The 20063-nt window shown below is 49.0% G+C and overlaps 1 pseudogene; it reads left to right on the forward strand.

Annotated features, from left to right (window-relative positions):
• LOC119444421 (eIF-2-alpha kinase activator GCN1-like) overlaps positions 1-20063 on the forward strand; it is a 152488-nt pseudogene that overhangs the window by 96816 nt on the left and 35609 nt on the right.

Here is a 20063-nt window from a genome sequence, read left to right on the forward strand (position 1 = left end):
ATTCTTAATATTCCGTAGTCCCCCCCTCCCCCTTCCTTTATGGCGTGTCTCATAATCAAACTGCGGTTACACATGCTTTTCGCATGTGTAACCCCAATATTTAATTAATTAATTAGCTATGTTTAACTGTTTTTCCTCTTGTTCCTTGGGGAAGGCCTGAGTGAAGGTGCTCGGAGGCTTGGGAGTGGAGAAGCTGCAGACGCTGATGCCAGAGATCATCTGACGGCGGAGCGGACAGACATTGCACCGCACGTCAAGGATGGCTATGTCATGATGTTCATATACCTGCCGGGCGTGTTCCAGAAGGAGTTTCACCCCCTACATATCAAGATCATCAACCCCATTCTCAAGGTCAGTCCACCTGTTTCATCCTTTCTTTACTACTGCAGGAGCTGGTTCACGTGGCTTATCTCTAAGTACCATGCCACAAGTAGCGGTGCGCTGATGCCGAGTGCATAGCGCATTACAGGCATTAGCAGACGAGAACGAGTATGTGCGGGAGACAGCACTCCGGGCAGGCCAACGCATGGTGAACATGTACGCAGAAACGGCCATGACCCTGCTGCTGCCCCAACTGGAGAAAGGGCTCTTTGATGACAACTGGCGCATCCGATACTCTTCGGTTCAGCTCCTTGGTGACCTTCTGTACAAGATCTCGGGTGAGCCACCACAGCTGGCTTGCCTTTGCTAAGCCTCCCTCTCCGTCTTTTATTTATTTATTTCTTCTTTTTTTTCCCCAATGGGCCATACGCCCATTGTCAATTATGCATTCACCAATTTTGTTTTTTTGGATGCATTAACGAAACCAACGCTAGCTAGCGACGCATCCTACAGTGATCACCAAACATTGCCGCAACATAGAAATGAAATGCTGAGGCTCCCACTGTCAAAATGCATGCAAACGTGTGTTGTGTCCCAGAGCTGTCCTGGAGTTCGATTTTGCAAACTTTCGGGCAGCTTCGGGTTGTCTTGAGATCCCAGCCCACGGGACTTCCTATCAGTGCCCGGAACAAGCTGGTTGCCATATGGCTGCCAGCGGCTTGCCAGAACTTTGAAATCGAAGGGCCCACTGTTGCCCATAGCTGCCAGCCGTATCCAGCACTGAATCTAGGGAAATCTTGCAAAAGTGCTTCATATCACCGAAGTGATCAACCGAGAATGTGGTTCTTGTACACGCTTCATCTGCTGCTGAGGAATACACCTGAAATATGTTTGACTTTTACTCTCTCTCTCTCTTTTTTTTTTTTTTTTTTTTGCACACCCGCTATGGTGTCGTCGTGGCTACAGCTTTACCCTGCTAAGCCCGAGGGTGCGGGATGAAAATCCGGCCACAACGGCTGCATTTAGATGGGGTCGAAATGCAAAAATGCCTGTGTATTGTGCACATTTTAGTGCCTAAAACCCTACAAGTTTTTACATGTTTTTGCTCTGTTCATGGCTCTATTTCTTGTTTCAGGTGTGACAGGAAAGATGACCACAGAAACTGCCCACGAAGATGACAACTTTGGCACAGAACAGTCTCATAAGGTAAAAGTGAACTAGTGCATCACTTCAGCTTCCTTGAGACGAATTACAATTGGGACATGAAAGCAACTGACACTTGCAATCTAACCACAGGTGTTCTGTTTCTACTTCTGTAGTTGATGAAAGACTGTTTGCACATATCATTGATAAAGAAATCATGATGTTGTTTAAGGGAGCCTGTGTACAAGTCTGGAGGAGTTTTTAATAACAATGAATGTGTAGGGCCAGGGCCGGATTTGTAGCGAGCCTTCATGTAATAATGCCTTTTCACGCTTATCGCGCTTTGTCAGTGGTCGGAGCGACGGTTCCGCTCGCGTTGTCAAGGGAGCAGACGGGTGAGCGGTGGATGATAGGACTAGAGTAGAATAAGTCATAATGCCTCGCTACAAAATCGCGGCCAGGGTGCACAATTAACATGCAGGCCTAGAGAATGTTGGGGTCTCAAGCACCTTGGAACAAAAGGACACTGTTCAAGTAGCGGTAACAAACAAAAGATTTTTGCACCTTTTATACAGAAGCCAGCTAGCTGAATTCACAAACGATTGGGACAGGCTGTGGAATAGGCTGAGAAATCGAGGAACTTCTACTCGCAACGTAAAGCTACCGATTGAATGTGTTCGTGCCATGCCAGACACGCAACGCCTAAGTCATTTGCAGGTGAAGCCTTACTAACAAAGGCACATACGAGCAAACGCAAGGCTTATGTGGGACACTCCAAAGAGCACTATCAAGTGTGCTTGTGATATATTCTACTACCAGCAGGACATGACTGTATTCTGCACAGAGAGCAAAGCGTTCTAGTTGGCCGGAAGCGAACTTCTGGAACTACCGTATTTATTCGATATAGGTGAGGTTTTTCCCCGAACCTTTAGCCTCAAAGTCACCCCCCCCCCCCCCCCATATCGCGAATTTTGCCTTTAGGTGTAGCTTCATGGCAGTGCGAATTTCGTCGTAGTGTGGCTTTATGGCAGTGCGCACTGTGATGCCGTGAAGCTACACTATAAGGCGATACTTTTTTCTTGGGTCCTGCAACTGGCACCTCGCCTATCGAATAAATACGGTACTGCAGCATGCTGCCATTCTGCAAAGGTCTCGGACATGGGGTGTCAGCATTTCGACTGCGCGTGAGCGATGTAGCGGCCGGAAAACGTTTATAATCGCAGTCTGGCGATGTATGAACAGTAGTGCCGAAAGATCATGTTGTTCGGGAATGTATGAACTGGTGAAAAAGATTGTGTCATTTATTGTGTTCTCGATCGTGAACGTTGGCATCAGGAATGTACGTAACGGGCTCGTATCAACGAGGTTCTACTATATTGAGGTTCTAATAGAAATACATGGTGTCCTATGGCAAGAAGTTATGAAAAGTAAATGCTTTGTTATATTGAAGAGTTTCGCTATATTCAACTTCGTTATATAGAAGTTTAACTGTACTTACTTAACCATTGGCTGCATATCTTCACCATTTACATATCGTCACCATTTAATGTTCTCAACCCACAGGACTATAAACACCTCTATCGAGGGGGACGTGGGGATCAGATCGCGAAAATCGGGAAAGAAATCAATTTTTGAAAACCACATGTTTAGTATATATATTATACATATATAATATATATATATATATATATATATATGTATATATGTTGTTTTTTCTCTTGGTTTGTCACGTGGCTAACATCATAATGTTATGTCATAATATGCAACGCCTAATCTACGTTGTATCAAAGTGGTTTGGCTGAAAATGCACGAAAAAGAGTCTAAAAATGTTAATTTGTCAGTGCGCAGGGCGAGAAAACAGCTTTAAAGTGAAGCTTGCTTTGCCGACCATTTCGCCTGGGTCGGTCAATTGGTCGGTCGGGTTTCAAGTTTGTCGCCAAGTAGATTCGCATTCACGCAAACACACAGACACAAAAAAAAAAAAAAAAGTGAAGCAGTTCAGCGGTAGGATTCCAACTTCAGCCTCCCAGCTCAGCAGCCCGATACTCTAACCCAGGGGTTCTCAACTACATTCATCCCAGGGAACCCTGCTAAGCTCCATAAAGTGCCAAGGAACCCCCCCCCCCCCCCTCCGCCGAATTAACCGAATGTCGTATTATCGAGGGTATCAAGAAAACAATAAACAAATGCTTCACTACGTCAACACGCTTTTATTTACTCAATTAATCGTCAAATCTTGTCTATTTAGCACAAGCCAGTGCGGAAGCTGAAATTCTCTTCATCTCATGACTGATTAGCGCTAGCAGCGGCGAAGGCCTCGCGACATCCTTCGCGGCGCGCATTTTCATCTGAGATGCGCTTTGCACCAACGGGCGACATCCCGATTATTTTTTCGCCACTCAGCTGCTCGCCAACAAATTGTCCGTCCATCGCGATGTAGCCGGTGCTTTTTATCTTCGACAGCCTTGCACTGAGTCAAAGCAAAACTACTGCTTGCCGCAACCGCTGTGGACGAAACCGCGGCCGCTATCGACGCGATCATGGACGGCGACTTTGCTGTTAAGGCAATGCGGCTGACACAGCACCAAGGCAAAACGAAACTACCTTTCGCTGCAAGAAGTGCGGGAAAACGGTCGCTATCGACGCTGCCATGGGAGGCGACGACGCAGTTGTGAAGGCACGCAGCCGACACGCGCATCGAGTGAAAACGAAACTACTATTTGCCGCAACCGCTGTGGACGAAACCGCGGCCGCTATCGACGCGATCATGGACGGCGACTTTGCTGTTAGGCAATGCGGCTGACACACGCACCAAGGCAAAACGAAAACTACCTTTCGCTGCAAGAAGTGCGGACAAAACACTGCGGTCGCTATCGACGCTGCCATGGGAGGCGACGACGCAGTGTGAAGGCACGCAGCCGACACGCGCATCGAGTGAAAACGAAACTACTATTTGCCGCAACCGCTGCGGACGAAACTGCGGTGGTTATCGACGCGATCAGAGATAGCGACTACGCACTTACGGAGGCACGTGGCTAGCCGCCAACGCGTGTTACGCGCGGCGATAAACGCAAGATAAAGGCTTTAAAGGACCAATTAGCACGAAGCGCTTCGGCGTTGCTGTCATTCCACGTGCCGCGTACGATTGTCGCTGAGGGCCACGGCGATGCGGACTGCGCGCTTCGTTTCGGTTGGACGCTACGCCGTTATTGCTCTTCTGCGGGGCGCGCATTTGCGGTGCTCTGCGGATTTTTTTTTTTTTTTTTTTTTTATTCCGCCAACGTATACGTCAGTGCGCACGGTATCGGCACCTACCCTATACAATAGGAAGGCGCAGCAAGCTACGGCCTCCGAGATTCAAGTGCGAAAGCTTAGGCGCGCTGCCCGTTCTCAGAGGTTGGGTGGCTAAAGCTGCTTGCGTATTATTGCGCAGTTCGCGCGTTGCTGTTAGCGCTGTGAGTGCTTTTGACACTCGGAAATGGGTAATGGAGGTTCTTTGGATCAAGCGCACCTCGTGTTCGCCGTTTTAGACACTTGTCGAGAGCGGGACCAGGGAAAATTTATCAGTGGCTCGCGGAACCCCAAGCCGGGCCTGCGGAACCCACTTTGAGAACCTATGCTAACCATTACCCCATAACTGCACATACTCTGCAGGAGGTGCATATGCCAACGCCAACTGTCTCTTTGAAATGTTTGTTTGTGTTCGTGAATATGATTCCATACTATGACACATACTCGCAACGGGGGACTGCCAAGAAGCAGCTGGTGCATTTAAAATAAATAAATAAGAAATGAAGAAATACAAGCCTATGTAAGATTTGTCACAATGTGTAGCGCAGGTACACGAGAGCACATGCGCGTGTCAGTTTCCTGTACGCCAAGGACGCAGAAATGACTCAAGCAATGTTATTGCATTTCATGAACCTCTTCACGAAAACTTCGCTTCACATGGTACCAACATGTGCGTTGGATCTGCGCATTTTTTTTTGTGCATACATAATACATTTTAGGTCTCTGTACACCCATGATGTGTAACATACGGTTGCCTACTGCATTGCACAATCAGTAGAATCAGCAATGTAATAGAATCGCCACTCGTGCAATTTCGACGTACTACCTGTTTAGTGCAGTAGGTTTCAAATATCAGTCTATTTTTCCCCGCATGACAATTGTAGATCACGCGCGTGCTGTCGAGAACTGGTTTGAATGAAGGTAATGAGATCTTCTGGCAGGCGATCATGATAGCCCTGGGTGAGGAACGTCGCAACCGGGTGCTGGCTGGCCTGTACATGGGTCGCCTGGACACCTCGCTGATGGTGCGCCAGGCGTCCCTGCACGTCTGGAAAGTGGTGGTGACCAACAGCCCCGCACCCTGCGCGAGATCCTGCCCACCCTGTTCTCCCTGCTCCTGGGATTCCTGGCCAGCAGCTACGACAAGCAGCAGGTGAGTGGTATAGTAAAATAGTAAAATCTTGTTACAAGAGACACTTGGTTATAAGAAACATTTGAAAATGGTTTGGTTGGTTTTCCTATGTTCGCCATGTCAACATCGCATACAAGAGACATGGTTACAAGAGACACAACTAAGGACAGCTTTTTTAGGTCCCTAGAGTAAACTCTTCGTTATTTATAAGAGACACAACCCAGACACGTTCACGTGACGTGGCCAACGTCATACCAACCGGTATGCGCTGCAATTTTCATTCCCATGGCTCGATTTGTTTCGTTCCGCAGCCAGATGTCATTCCTCGCATGGTTGCGGCTACAAATTGCACTGAATTTTCTTTCACTATGTTTCTATAATCGCTGTCGCATCCCACACCGACTCTGCGACAGATTACCATTGAGTTGGATTTCCGTCACAGCATCTAAGATGCTGTTTGCTTTGTATGCCGGTAGTCGGACTCCGGAGCCATTGCCATGTTTCCATGAGACAGCTCTGTTCGCATCAAAGATGTGTTTAAACACACTTTGGTGCTGATGTATAGTAAAGAAGTCTAGTCCGACTCCTCAGTGTTTTTATAATTTTTGGTTACGAGAGACATCTTTCCCGGTCCCTTGAGTGTCTCTTGTAATGAGGTTTTACTGTAGTCGGAAGCCCGAATGCAGCTTTCTAAAAGGCCCCTTCAGTGGTTGCAAAGCCACATTGCTGTGTTGTTCAACTTAATAGGTACACACCTGTCACCTCTTCTGAATTTTCGTAAGCACTGTGAATTTGGGCTTTTCTACTATCTTGAGAATGTTGCGTCAAATTCTACAAAAAAAATTATTCTGTTTCGTAAAGGCTTTAAAGGTTCAAAGATAGGGTGGCACATGAGGGGTGGAACAACGCTTGCAAAAATTGTAATGGTACATGTGCTGCCTCTTGTGGCAGTGCGAGACACCATATATATCTGAGGTGCACATGTTTCCAGCAACTTCATTCATTGTACAGTGTAAACGCTTATAACGTAAGTCGCTGGAGTCGCGAATATCCGCACTTTAAGCGGTACCGCACTATAACCAAAGCAACAATTTTCAAGGCCCGCACATATGCAAAACATGTGCACCGAGCCGCCAGCGTATGAGACAGTCGAGGAATGCGGCTAGAACGTTTTCATTCAATGTACAGTCGAATCTCGTTAATTCGAAATAATTCACACGACGGCGCCTCCAACCGGCATTGCCGGCACCGCCATAGAGTAAAAGCTTTGGAGAGACCCTCAATGTCGCGCGCGAACGAAACAAAAAAAAGGAAAGAAAAAAAAAACAGCGGAAATTTCACCCTCTCTCAAATGGCAAGGTCGCCGATTCTGCGTTGCGCCGAATGATGCGTGTACGTGCCGACGTCTCAGCCACGCTACCATAGCCGCGCGTAGAAAATGGCAGTGAACCCTTCTTTCTCCTTTATGCTTCCTCTATTTCTAGTCATGTGTTGACCTTACGCGCTGCGGCTACGGCGCAGAGGGAAGCAGCGGCGGTGTCCCAGGCCGGCCAACGAAACTGCCCACGCCGGCAAACGCCCGCTTCCCGATAACGGCAAAAAACGAAACTTTGGTGAACTGGCACCGGGCCGGCTGGAGCGGCGGCGCCTGCACGGCAATGGGCGCGCACGGTGACAGTCGAAAGTGAGGGAGCTACGAGGGAGGGCGAGGGGAGCCACCAAAGCGGCGGAATTGCCGAGGCGAAATCCGCTTCACTGCCGCCCTCCTCCCTCACATTCCACGGTCTCCACGTGCGCCCTTTGTCGTGCCGTGCCGGCGCAGCCCGCTCCCTGAAGTTTCGTTTACTGCCATTATCGTGAAGCGAGCGTTGGCCGGCGTTGGCAGTTTCGTGGTCCTCGCTCGCTATGCGCGCCGTAATACTTCATAACTCGCACTCAAGATTCTGGTTTCAGCCTTACTGGCTGTGCGTTCGCACCACGTGCCTTCTCCTCCACTTCGTCTCTTTTTCTTCCTCGAGCATTCCTTGGAGCACCGTTTGAGAGGAGCGTTCGCCGTCTCCGCTGACTTCCGTACTCCCAGGTAGCCGCACTGTAACCGGTATTTGGTTTCCCGCAACTGCACTATAAGCGATAGTGTATACACGGAGTGCTATGGGAAAATTAAGGGGAATCTGAAAAGACCGCACTATATCCGGTCCTGCACTATAAGCGGTTACGTTATAAGTGGTCTATACTGTATATCCTTGTAAGCCGGCCTTGTAGTGTAACAACGTGCACTGCAGCAGTGGGGACTCATTGCAGGTGGCAGCGCGCACCCTGGGCGATGGTGCGCAAGCTGGGCGAGCGGGTGCTGCCTGAAATTGTGCCCATCTGGAACAAGGCCTGGACTCGGATCTGCCCGACCAGCGCCAGGGTGTGTGCGTTGGGCTGAGCGAGATCCTGGCCTCGACATCGCGTGACATGGTGCTCACCTTCCTCGACAGCCTCGTGCCCACCGTCAGGTACTGGTGCAGGACTTGGCCATTTGGCTAGAATTGTGTGATAGACAGTGCAGACAGAACAGACGAATGAGAAAGGAGACACAACAAGCTATAACTGAAACGTGTTATCCATAGGCATTGAGGTTACAGGCAACAGATGGGTGACACAATCGCAAAGAACAAGAATAAAAGCCGTAGAGTGCATGATTCAAGTACCATCAAAATGTATAAACCCTTTGTATAACAACACCTTCTACAGCCAAAATACACCGGTCAGGGTTCTTCTTGTTTATATTGCCTCCTCCTCTCATGTTTTCTGTTTGTACTATTTTTCATGAGTCAGCTGCCGCCCGATGAGTGTCAGCAGTGCCTTCTGTTTTTCTTCTTTGGTGGTGAGCTACCTACAAAGCATGCAGCAGCATTTCTAGATTACTGTCAGTGTCTTGAAGTGCTGCAAAAACATGACCAGCTTCCATGGCATGTCAAGCCCACTTAGCGCGAGGAGCTTTGCTCACGCAATGGCCTCTGAAATTAGGACCGGCCTGTTTTCTCGCCATCTGTTACATGGCACTGGCGTCATGTCATGGCTGACACGTGTCTTAAAAGTGTGTGCATTATCTCGAAAGTTGTGTCACACGTGACCTCTACTGTCTGCCATGTGGTGATGTGCATTGTGGATCTAGCCATGCTGGCTCAGTGGGTGATAAAATGGGCTCGCATTTGGCATGGAAGCTGAGCCACTGGGGAGCTGAGCTTTGCGGAAAAGCCAACCTGTCGATGGTAGGATCATGAATGTGCAAAAACGAGAGCACAACTGAGTTCTGCTGAAGAGAAGGTGATGACAGCACAAAAGGTTGCAATTACAGTAGGAAAGCTTGTCTAGAGACTATATTCGCCGGATACATTACACCAGTGTGCACTCTTGCAGCCTCACAACACAGATCCCCCTGCCTCGCTGTGCATACGTCGGTCCTGTCGACGCATCTCATTGCGCTCTTGCTTTAGAACGCTTCAGCATAGAACAGTGGGCGATTTGTTACCATGGTACACACAGGCATGCATGGCAATAGGACTTCCTATTTGCACTACTGTCGACTTCTGTTAATTTGGTCCTGATAGGACCAACAAAATTGATTCAATTATCCGGCAAGTCAATATAATGAGATGCACAAAAAATGGTAAAATACACTACTGATTCATTTGGTAGTATTTGCCTGATTTTAATGCACCACCAAATCATACGCACACTCACCTTCTATGTGTCTAAAGTAGAAAACTGAGATAGAAATGACATGAAAGCTCCTAAACAAAGTAGAAAACAAAGTAGCGAAGAAAAAAAATGGACAAGGATCTAAAGGCACGTTCACACCAAAGGCGGGAGCGACCAGACGGGCAAGTGGGCAGGTGGAAAGCGGGCAAAACCTCCTCGGGGTGGGGTGAAGCGGCTGGAAAACGAGGCGGCGGGCCCGATTGCTCTCGGACCAATTTTTTTTCCCCGCCGGAGCTCTCCGCTTTGGCGCAGCCAACCAGAACGCCAGATGATGGGTGACGCAGGTGTATCTCGGCGCAAGATCTGTGCGCGTGTGGTGAGGGCGGACGACTAGTGCCACGAGATGGCGACACGTCCTCCACGAAAGCGCTAGATGCTCCGCCTCCTCGGCGGCGTGGGCAGCCAGGCAAGCCGTCCGGCCTGAACAGGCCCACGTGCTCGCCGCGTTGAAAATCCACTTGGCCGCTTAGACGCTTTGCTTTCGGCGTGAACGAGCCTTAATACTTGTTACACAATGACGACCAGTTGGTGGTTTTGTTAAGTCAGCTTCGCTGCAGTACACGATCTATGCGGTAAGGTATACAAATGTTGCGAAGGCAGTTTTGGTTTCTTATCCAATTGCACCACTCAGGCAATTGTCAGCCCGATTTTCTTGGGAAAAGATGCCCATTTTACCATCGGGTAAGTACCATACTCGGACATTGTGAGCTACGGTTATTGCTTGCAAACCTTCATAGGGCAGGCTGAAAATAGGCGTTTTAAACTGGACGTGATGGGGCAAAATAATATATGTAGAAAAGCTTGTCTAGTAGCAAGCCAGCATGTCCGCACAGTGTTCTGATAACATCTCTGTGCAATCGGTGCTTAAAAGCAGGTGCTCACAACATTTTTCAAAGCTTGTCCAACTGTCATTGGGTTGGGCCTCTTTCGCCAGTGCAATGATGCCAGTATGGGACTGCCACGTCTTCGTTTCTCTCCGCACTCGCAGGAGAGCCTTGTGCGATCCCCTGAAGGAGGTGCGCGTAGCCGCAGCGAAGACATTTGACAACCTGCACTCGACAGTTGGCTCCAGGGCTCTGGACGACATCCTGTCCCGTTGCTGATGCAGCTGGTGAGATTATTAAAGATCGACGTTTCTCAAGCGTTGGCTCACGACTAAAATTCTTTTTGAAATTACTAGAAGGAACTCAAGTGCTGTTGTCGTTCAGTTACTATGGGAACGATTATCTTTGTGCTTGTGCCTTTGGAAGTTGTTGTGGCTTTATTACCATATTTACTCGCGTAAGACCAGCGTCCACACTTTGGAGCACAAAATCTGGGAGGCAAGAAAAGTTTCACTAAGCATCATGCCCGAGCTCGCATGCTAGTTCTGGAAGCCACTGCAAAATGGCTGTATTTACTGTTTCAGATCATGCTCTGCAAAGGCCACTTAACATGTGCGTCAACCCGCATTTCAAAGCAAAATTTCAGTGCTGCAGTTCCTAGTGGATGGCCACGGGCGATTTCGAGAAGGGCCTCACTGGTTGCACGAATAGGGTATCGCTGCAAGAATTGTGTGCATGAATTTTGAATGCGTGGCGTGCGGCTTCAAGCTGACCGGGTATCTAAATGATTCAATCTCAAGGAGGAAGACCAGCTTGAGGAGAGTGTAGATAGGCAAGCTCATCATATGATGAGGGCATCTGAAGGGTGAATAAATGTGTTCATAGGTAGCCACCAGTGGCTGCGTTATTCTGCATAGCATTAAAACGGATAGGCGGGCTAGTTGGTTTGGCATCATAATGAAACTTTTGCGCACACAACACGAAACCACAACGAAGAAGTACACAAGGACTAGCGCAGTCCTTGTCCCTGCGCTAGTCCTTGTGTACTTCTTCGTTGTGGTTTCGTGTTGTGTGCGCAAAAGTTTCATTATATCTGCATAGCTGTCTGAGTGCAGTTTGAGGCTTCAATCTGTAGCCATCAAACCTGCCATAAGCATAAGCTTAAGGCCTGCTTCTTGTGAAAAATTGGAAGAAAAAAATGCGCTGGACTTCCACAAGTGTTTTTTTTTCTAAACACAGCAAGGCAATAGGTCCCTGCATATGTGCATAGTCATTGTGAAATTGTTACAATATAACACAATGATTTGTTGAAAATGGTCAATTTGCAAATCGCCAGGTCATTTGAAGCCAAAAGGACGAAGGTTGTTATGCAAATTGACGTACTACGCCCTTATTTTCCCGCTGGCTGAAACACCATATTTGCATCTTCTGTTGCACTAGCACCATGCCCTTTAGTCATTTTTGTACGAAATCCTGTGGTTCACGGAGAATTGTCTATGGACGTAGCTCTGGAAAACTTTCTCCGCTGTGAAGAATAAGTGAAATGTCTTGAGACACATTTGCATCACTTTACCATAAAGATTTGTATCCTTACAGAGACAACAGCGTTGATGACAAGTAGGTTTAGAGACTCTTCAACTGAACCTTTATTGGCATACCAAACCATGTCTTGTAGGTCACATTCGAGTGAGTGTGTAAAGGATGCAAAACGTGCCTAGTGCTGGCACCTTCAAATCTAACGTTGTTGTATGTTAATGCAACGATACAATTTCAGGGCCAGGGTGACTCTGTACTGGCCGAGAACACACTGGACGGCCTGCGGCAAGTGATGGCCATCAAGAGCAGAGTCGTGCTGCCCTACTTGATACCACAGGTGGGACAACTGCTTGCCTTCATTGCAAGGGCATAATGCTAGTTTGCTTAATGTTCCTCTTTTTCTTTAATATTACGTTTGTACAAGAATGGCAACATTGCGAGCATGAAAAGTTGTCAGATTTATTTTAAAACTGTGTTACACAACCAGCCCAGACTTCAGTATAAAGCAGCATGTACATTTGTGCGCTCGTGCAGTTTCTAGAAGGTCGTGCAGTTATATAAGAAACTTGCACATTTTGGCTAATGGTATAAGAACAACAAAGCACGACCAGCATACAAGGCCAGCAAGTGCTTCTTCTTACCTGATGATTGAGTTGAGCTGCCTAACAATGTCTCAATCCCTGAAAAAAAAAAAAATGTTGGGTTTTTGTAGGCCATCTTCACTCACTTCCTGCTTCGTGCTGTTATCGCTCCATCCGCAGTTTGCATCCCCCCCCCCCCTTCTTCTCCGCTCGTGCGCTTACTAGGTTGCATGGAACTGAACGCTATTGTGAGCAACAGGAAGGCTTGCAAAGTGAAGTTCTTTACCTCCAGAAGTTGGGAAGGAATGCAATAAAATCTGCAGTCACCAAATACAAACTACTATGAATGACTTCTCTAAGCTGTTCTGGGCAGTTTCCTGTAGATGTATTTAAACACACTTTGGGGGGGGATGCTGGTGTATAATAAAATTATCTAGTCGGACTCCTCAGTATTTTTAGAATTTTTGGTTACAAGAGACATGTTTCCTGGATCCCTTGAGTGTCTCTTGTAATGAAGCTTTTACTGTAGTAGATCTTGAAGCGAGTATTGAATTGAATAAAAAACAAGGTGTATATCAAATCGACTATCAGAAAATTTAACACAAAGCTTTATGCTTACAAATTTTATGCAAAAGGATACTGTGCTGCACATGCTCAGGAGTGTACTCATGTTGGGCAACGAGAATGTTGCTAGCTATCAGTAACTTAGGTGCCTAGGTATTGCAGTGTATAACCAAATTAGTACGCCAGCACTGATAACAACTCGGTTCACATACAAAGGCCTGGAAAATATTTTTTATCAATGCAATGTCTGTCAAATAGAATCAAGTGTTTTTTACCCCCTGAAGTTGAAGAAATAGAGAAGTTATGTTGTCCTGAATACCAATGAGGTTTTCAGTTTTATAGTTGGCCATACTTTGCTTAACGCCAATCTTCTATTGCGTAGAAAGTGTTGCTTTCCAGTTTTCTTCTACAAAACAGGAGGGTTTTTCCATCTTTATATGGCAAGTAGTTTCTGTGGGTATTTGGCGCAACAGACTGAAGTGGAAACCGTGCATCGCATGACATTGGCACCGTTCTGCGTCGTCAGTGCAGGACAGGTCGACCGGGTTTCGTGTCATCTGCTGCCTGTTGTAGGTTCCCAAATCGGGAGGCCTACAGCAAGTTTAAGTGACCCCCCCCCTTCCTTCCTTCTTCCTTTTCCTTCCTTCCTTCCTTCCTTCCTTCTGCCTGCATCCATCTGCCGTCAGTGTAAATACGTCTGCAGCTGAGGTTCAGCATGCTTTCACGTAATATTTTCTAGCCTGCCATGTCTAACTAGTCTTGTGACGGGTCGCTCAAAGCTACGAAAGGACACCGGAATGCTCGAGGGGTCACCGTACGGTGGTTTGCAACAATGGCAGCCGTGAACTACGGTCATTCCATATACTCGCTTTCGTTGGCGAGGTGGTTGGCAAGGTGGTTGGCGAGGAGGTTTTGGTACAGAATAAAATTAACTTTAGTCGCGACACCTGACGATGCAATTCCATTTAGGCCTAACAACCGTGACACAAGTTATCCACCAGCCGATGTAACAATGACCTGCACGCCGTCACAGAAAGCTGTTGCTAATGTGTTCCTATGGGTGGCTCATCAGTCACAATGATCACACATACGGGTTGGAATGCCTTTGAAGTGGCGTTGGATCCACAGGCAACCAGCTGGCAACTAAGGCGAGCTGCGTTCCAAGTTCGTCCGTGTGCTTAAACTCGCATGTTGGCAGAAAGCTCCTAACTGCGGTAATCTGCATAAGTGAACACTGAACAAGCGTATCTCATACAATCTATGTGGCATCCGGTGGGGAATTGGTTTTCGCAAATGCTTTTGTGCTTTCCATATGTGCTGCTTTGTTGTCCCGTCTGTCCACGTAGCGTTAATCGTACAATTGGTCTCTTCGACCTGGATGAACCTTGTATCGATAGAGATTGCGCACTGTGGGAACACTGCGCACGCCAAGATACGCCCACAGCCGAATCTTTAACCAAATATACGCATATTTGAAAAAAAAATTTATATTCAATCCACGAATCCAATTATTTGAATATCCTCTATTTGATTAGAAATCAAATATTCGAGTATTGGCACACCCTATTTAATGTAAGTGCTTGATAGAAGCCCAGAAGTGGTCTCTAAAGCAGCTTGCAATACTGGAAAGAAAAGCAGCTCAAAGAGCCTTAGCTTTGGAGTGCTCCATGAGCTGTGTTTTGTATCAGTCCATTTAGTTTCCCATTCTTTTCATCCTGCTTTATGGGCTCAGGTGCTGCCACGCTGATGCTACCAGCTTGCCTTTTGCGTCTCATTTATTATCTCTCTTACCAGAATTGATTACAAAGGAAGAGTGGGAAATGGAATAGATTTTTGCTACTTAAAATGGCCCCAGAAAGCTGTTCTGTAAGATTCAATGCTTGTTGTCAAAGGCAACATCTGTCTTGTTATTGCTGTCATGCATTTCTTGCACTGTTCTCATTCCTGGTTCCTGCTTGCAGCTGACAACGCTCCTGTAAACACCAAAGCCCTGTCGCATTTGTCAGCCGTGGCTGGAGAGTCCCTGTCGCGGCACCTGCCCAAGATCCTGCCGGCACTGCTGACAGCGTTCAGTGCCTCGCTGGACACACCCAAACAACAGGAGGTGGGTGGGCTCATTCGTACTGGACCAGTGTACCTGTTATGCACGTGCATGTACTGCGTAAGCTGAATGTCCAAAAAGAAGGAAATAGACTTGCATTGACGACATCTAGCAGTCGGGTCTGCTTAGTCATCATTAGAGACAGGATTTTAGGCAAATGCCTTTTTTGTTCCTTGCGCTCCTATCGCCCCATTTTGATATATGAGCATGAATTAGAGGTTAAGAAGGGCTTTTATAGGTTTTTATAGTGCCTATAAATGCCTATTTGGCGTTTGTGCCTAAATGCCTATAAATGCCTGTCAGGGAGGAAGCGTGCACACCGCGTCTCGAACAACAAGTACAACCCTTTATTCACTCTGCTCGGCCTCCCACGACTCCTTCTCCATCCTCACGATGTCGCTCGTCCAGTGGCGCCATCTCTCGGCTCCGTATCGGTGATGATGATGTCGCTCTGTCCGGTGGCGCCATATCTCGGCCTTGCGGTGGTCGTCTCCGCCACACAGTCCTTACACGTCTCCCCCCCCGTAGAACGTGAACCCGTCGCGGGCATGTCCAGTCGAGGTTCATAATACGCGGTCAGCTGGTCAGCATGGGCTATCCCGCGACGGCGCCCTGTTGGGTCTGTCAGCATGAAGTTGTTAGCACTGACATTCCTTGTAATCCTATAGGGACCTGAACGTCTTGGTGCGAGCTTCGATGATAGCCTGTTGCTGCATTACTTAAAGTATGGCTGTCCAGGAGAACAAGATCGCCTGGTTTCAGGGTAACTGGCGCCTGTGGTGGTCGTAATAGTCTTTTGTTTGCCTGAGCGGCAGTTTGCTGTCCGTGAGTAAATTCAAAGGCCTGGGCAAGGCACTGGCGGACTTCTTTGAAAAAGGCATGGTAAGCCGTGGCAGGCGGTTCAACGTCTTTGGTGCCAGGTGGTTCCCATGGAGTGCGCAGCTCTCGACCATAACACAGGAAGGCAGGCGTGTAGCCTGTCACAACACTCTCTGCAGTGCGGAGAGCAAAGGCAATTTCGGGGATGTGAGAGTCCCACTCCCTGTGGTTTGTGCAGTAGGCCCGGAGGCATTCCTTAACTGTACCGTTATGGCGTTCTACCATCTGTCCAGCGGGGCGGTAAGGCACGGTATGACGGTCTTTTATGCCCCATTGCTTCAGGAGGCTCTTCCAAAGCGTACTGACATATGGGCGCCCGTTGTCGCTGGAAATTGCTACTGGTACTCCATGCCGACAGAAGACTTGCCGCATACTATCAACAATGTTTTGGCTGGTAGCTGCTCTTAGAGGAAACAATTCAATGAACTTTGTGAACTTGTCAACCACCACCAGCAGGTACTGGTGGCGCCGTGGTGTGAGTGGTAACGGTCCAATGACATCTACACTAAGTTCTTCCATCGGTGCAGTGGCCCACTGGCTGCTCATAAGGCCCGCTGGCTTTTGGCGATTTGCCTTGGAGCGCTGGCAAACTTTGCAGCATCTGACATATTTAGATACATCTGCTCGCATACCCACCCATACGAAACGAGAAGAGACCCGCTGCAATGTCTTGAAAAAACCCGCATGTGCACTCGTGGGGTGGTCATGCGCCATTTCAGCACCAGAGTCCGCAAGCACTCTGGTAGCCAAGGCACCTTTTGGTTCCCTCTGTGCTGAACGAGCAACCCAGTAGACTCCAGTTCTGTCGAAGCAGCCAGTCCCTAATTAGGCGTGATTGTGGGTCGTTCTCTGGGAGGGTTGTACCTTGCATGACGCTTTTCAGCTTGGCGAACATTGGATCACGAATTTGCTCCTCAATCAGGCATTCTATATCGTTGAGGAGAGTCACATCGTCTGTCACAGACAGGAGGGCAACTGTCTCGAACGTAATGTGCTCAGGCTCTTGAACGGTAATCGGGAACAGAGTTTCGGGTAGAGTCTGGCTTGGGTTGTCTGGACAGTTCAAGGGGCTCTGCTAAGGGCATCTGCTGGAATGTTGGCAAGTCCTCTCCTGTGTTTGATCTTGCAGTTAAGGCCTTGCAGCCTAAGGACCCACCGCTTGACTCTAGGTGAGGCTTGATTTGTTTGAAACATCCATGAGAGAGAAGAATGGTCACAATGGATTTCGAATTCCGTGAAGTCGAGGTAAGGTCTGAATTTATCGACTGCCCAGACCACTGCCAGGCGCTCCCATTCCTGAACTGTGTGTTTTTCTGCCTCCGTGAGGACTGCTTATGAATGACACAGGTCTGAGTTCCTCGAGGCTTGCCTGGAGTATCACAGCAGCTATTCCATACCACTGGCATCTGTTTCCACCACAAAGGGCTGGTTGAGGTCAGGCGTTCACCACGGCATCATTGGCCAAGGACTGCTTCAGACTCTGGAATGCGCACTCTTGCTGGTTGGTCCACTGCCAGGGTGCATCTTCTTCAAAAGGCTGGTGAGGGGGTGGGCTGTGAGCGAAAATCGAGGTATGAAGCTTCGATAATACCCCGCCAGGCCAAGGAAAGCTTGCTGTTGTTTGACTGTTGCTGGTCGAGGGTAGTGCAACACAGCAAGCACTTTGTCTTTGTCAGGTCTACACTGCCCAGGTGAAATAATGTCCAAGGAACCTGAGCGAGTGGTGGCAGAGTTGGATTTTGTCTGGGTTGATGGTGAGGCCTGCGGCTCTGATGCGCTCGAGTACACATTGGATGTGTTCCACATGGTTGTCCAGAGTGTCTGAATACACCAGGACGTCATCGAGGAATGCCATTGCGAATTTATGATTTATACCATCCAAAACTCTGTCCATCAACGTTTGGAAGGTTGCTGGCCCACCTGCCACTCCGAAGGGCATCCTAGTGAATTCAGAGGTGCCCTGGTGGCAGATAAATGCAGTTTTAGGGATATCCGGTTGGCACACTGGGATTTGGAAAAAGCCTTGTGACAGATCAAAACTTGAAAACCATTGTGCCTGACCCAGCTGTGCCAACAGCCAGTCGGTCCTGGGCATAGGGTAAACAGGCACCCTTGTTCGGCTATTCAGTGGCCGATAATCAATGGCGAGGCGGAAGCCACCAGACTTTTTTGCGACCAAACAGGAGCACTCGTCCACTGACTGGTACTCGGGCGTATGAGCTCCTGTTCTAGGAGGTCATGGATGCAATTATCCATAATGGCCTGTTTTTTGGCATTGACGGGGCGAAGCTTGCAACGTACAGGTAGGCTGTCCCCAGTGTCAATTCGATGTTCAGCAATTGTCGTGCGCCGGGGTAGTTGTAATAATTGGGCTGAAAGTGTCGAGCACCTGCACCAGACGTGGATCAACATTCATCTGAGCCGCAAAGCTAGCAGGGTCATTGGCGGTTGAGCCTCAGAGCTGACCATAGGCTCAGGTTGCTCAGCGAAGATTGGTTGCTCGGTAAAGATTGCTTGCAGGTCATATGATTCTAGCTCCCCCTTAACCTGCTGCTCTCCTTTGACGAAGGGTACCATGCACTGCGGTTCCGTCCCAATTGTCCAACCTCCAGTGCAACATGGAGCGATATTCCAGTCACTGTCAGGAAATCCCTCCCGAGTACAATGTCCTTACAGAGGTCAGGCACACACAGGAACCGCTGGCGGCGGGAGCCTGCTGCCAGTGGATCTTGCATCGGAGCGAGGACGTAGATTGAGACCAGCCTGTGGCCAGGCGGAGCGTGCGTACCTCTTTTGTGACTGGCTCCTGTGGCTTCAGCGGCCGCCATCGCTTGTTGTCCCAGAAGGCTGACGCTGGATCCCGTGTCCACGAGGGCCTGGAATGTCGTTGCTCCGATGCGGATGTCGAGAAGAGGTTCCTTTCTGCCAGCAGTGGCCGCAACCTGGAGCGCGCTGTCGTAGATGCCGCCGGCATAGCATCTACCAATGGATGTTCTCGAGTACTGATTCTCTGGGCATTCGGCCCGCACGTGCCCCAGTTGATGGCACTGAAAACACCTGGGCGGCGCATTTTGCCTGCCCGTGGCGCATTGGCGGGCAACATGGCCGATCCCTCCGCAGCGCTGGCAGTGGACTTGTCGTGTTTGGGCTGCTGCCAACGAGCGGCCGGTTGCGAAGTGTAGGCAATCAGCTGCGTCAGCGTAGGGAGGGTGGGGGCGGGATGAATTCTATCACGAAGATAGGACGGTTGGACCGCCGCGGGGTGTATTGGCCAGTGGTACGGCGGAGACATTGTGGCTGACGTAGTGGTGCCCACGGTGGCGCCGCCGACATGGGGCGCCGGTCGAGAGCGTTAGCGATGCCCTGTGTGGTTGAAATGCCAAATCCTTTGCAACCTTTGTTGGTGGTGGCGGCGGTTTGTACTGCCATCGCCGCCACGCTTTCCATCAATCCGTCCGCCTCCGTCGCGAGCTCCCTCAGAGTGGTAAAGGTTGACCCTTCTGCGAGGTCTTGTAGCTGTGGGTGCATTTGGCGGAGAACCCGCTGGACTTTTCCTCTTCCGGTACGGTTTCACCAATGCGGTCATAGTATGCCGATATGACATAAATGAATCCTTGATTGTAGCGAACTCCGTGCGGAGCGCTTGTGTGAATTCTTCCCACGTGGCGAAAACGCCGACAAAGCGCCACCACAGCTTAGCGCTGCCCTCTAAGGCGGCCGGCACCACGTTACTAAGCCTTCTGGCTGAGTCGATACCAGACACGAGGCAAAAGTTCTCCAAACGTTCGAGGAACACCTCCGGCGACTGTAAGTCATTGAATCCCGTGAACTTCGGCGGCTCTGATGTCCCGTATGGCATGCAAGTCACGGCAGGTGGCTGCAACACAGCCACCGGCACCCCTAGGCCTACCGGCGCGGTAGTCACGGCGGCGGTCATCACT

Source organism: Dermacentor silvarum, chromosome 3, assembly GCF_013339745.2.
Source record: "Dermacentor silvarum isolate Dsil-2018 chromosome 3, BIME_Dsil_1.4, whole genome shotgun sequence".
In the NCBI taxonomy this organism is placed as follows: domain Eukaryota; kingdom Metazoa; phylum Arthropoda; class Arachnida; order Ixodida; family Ixodidae; genus Dermacentor; species Dermacentor silvarum.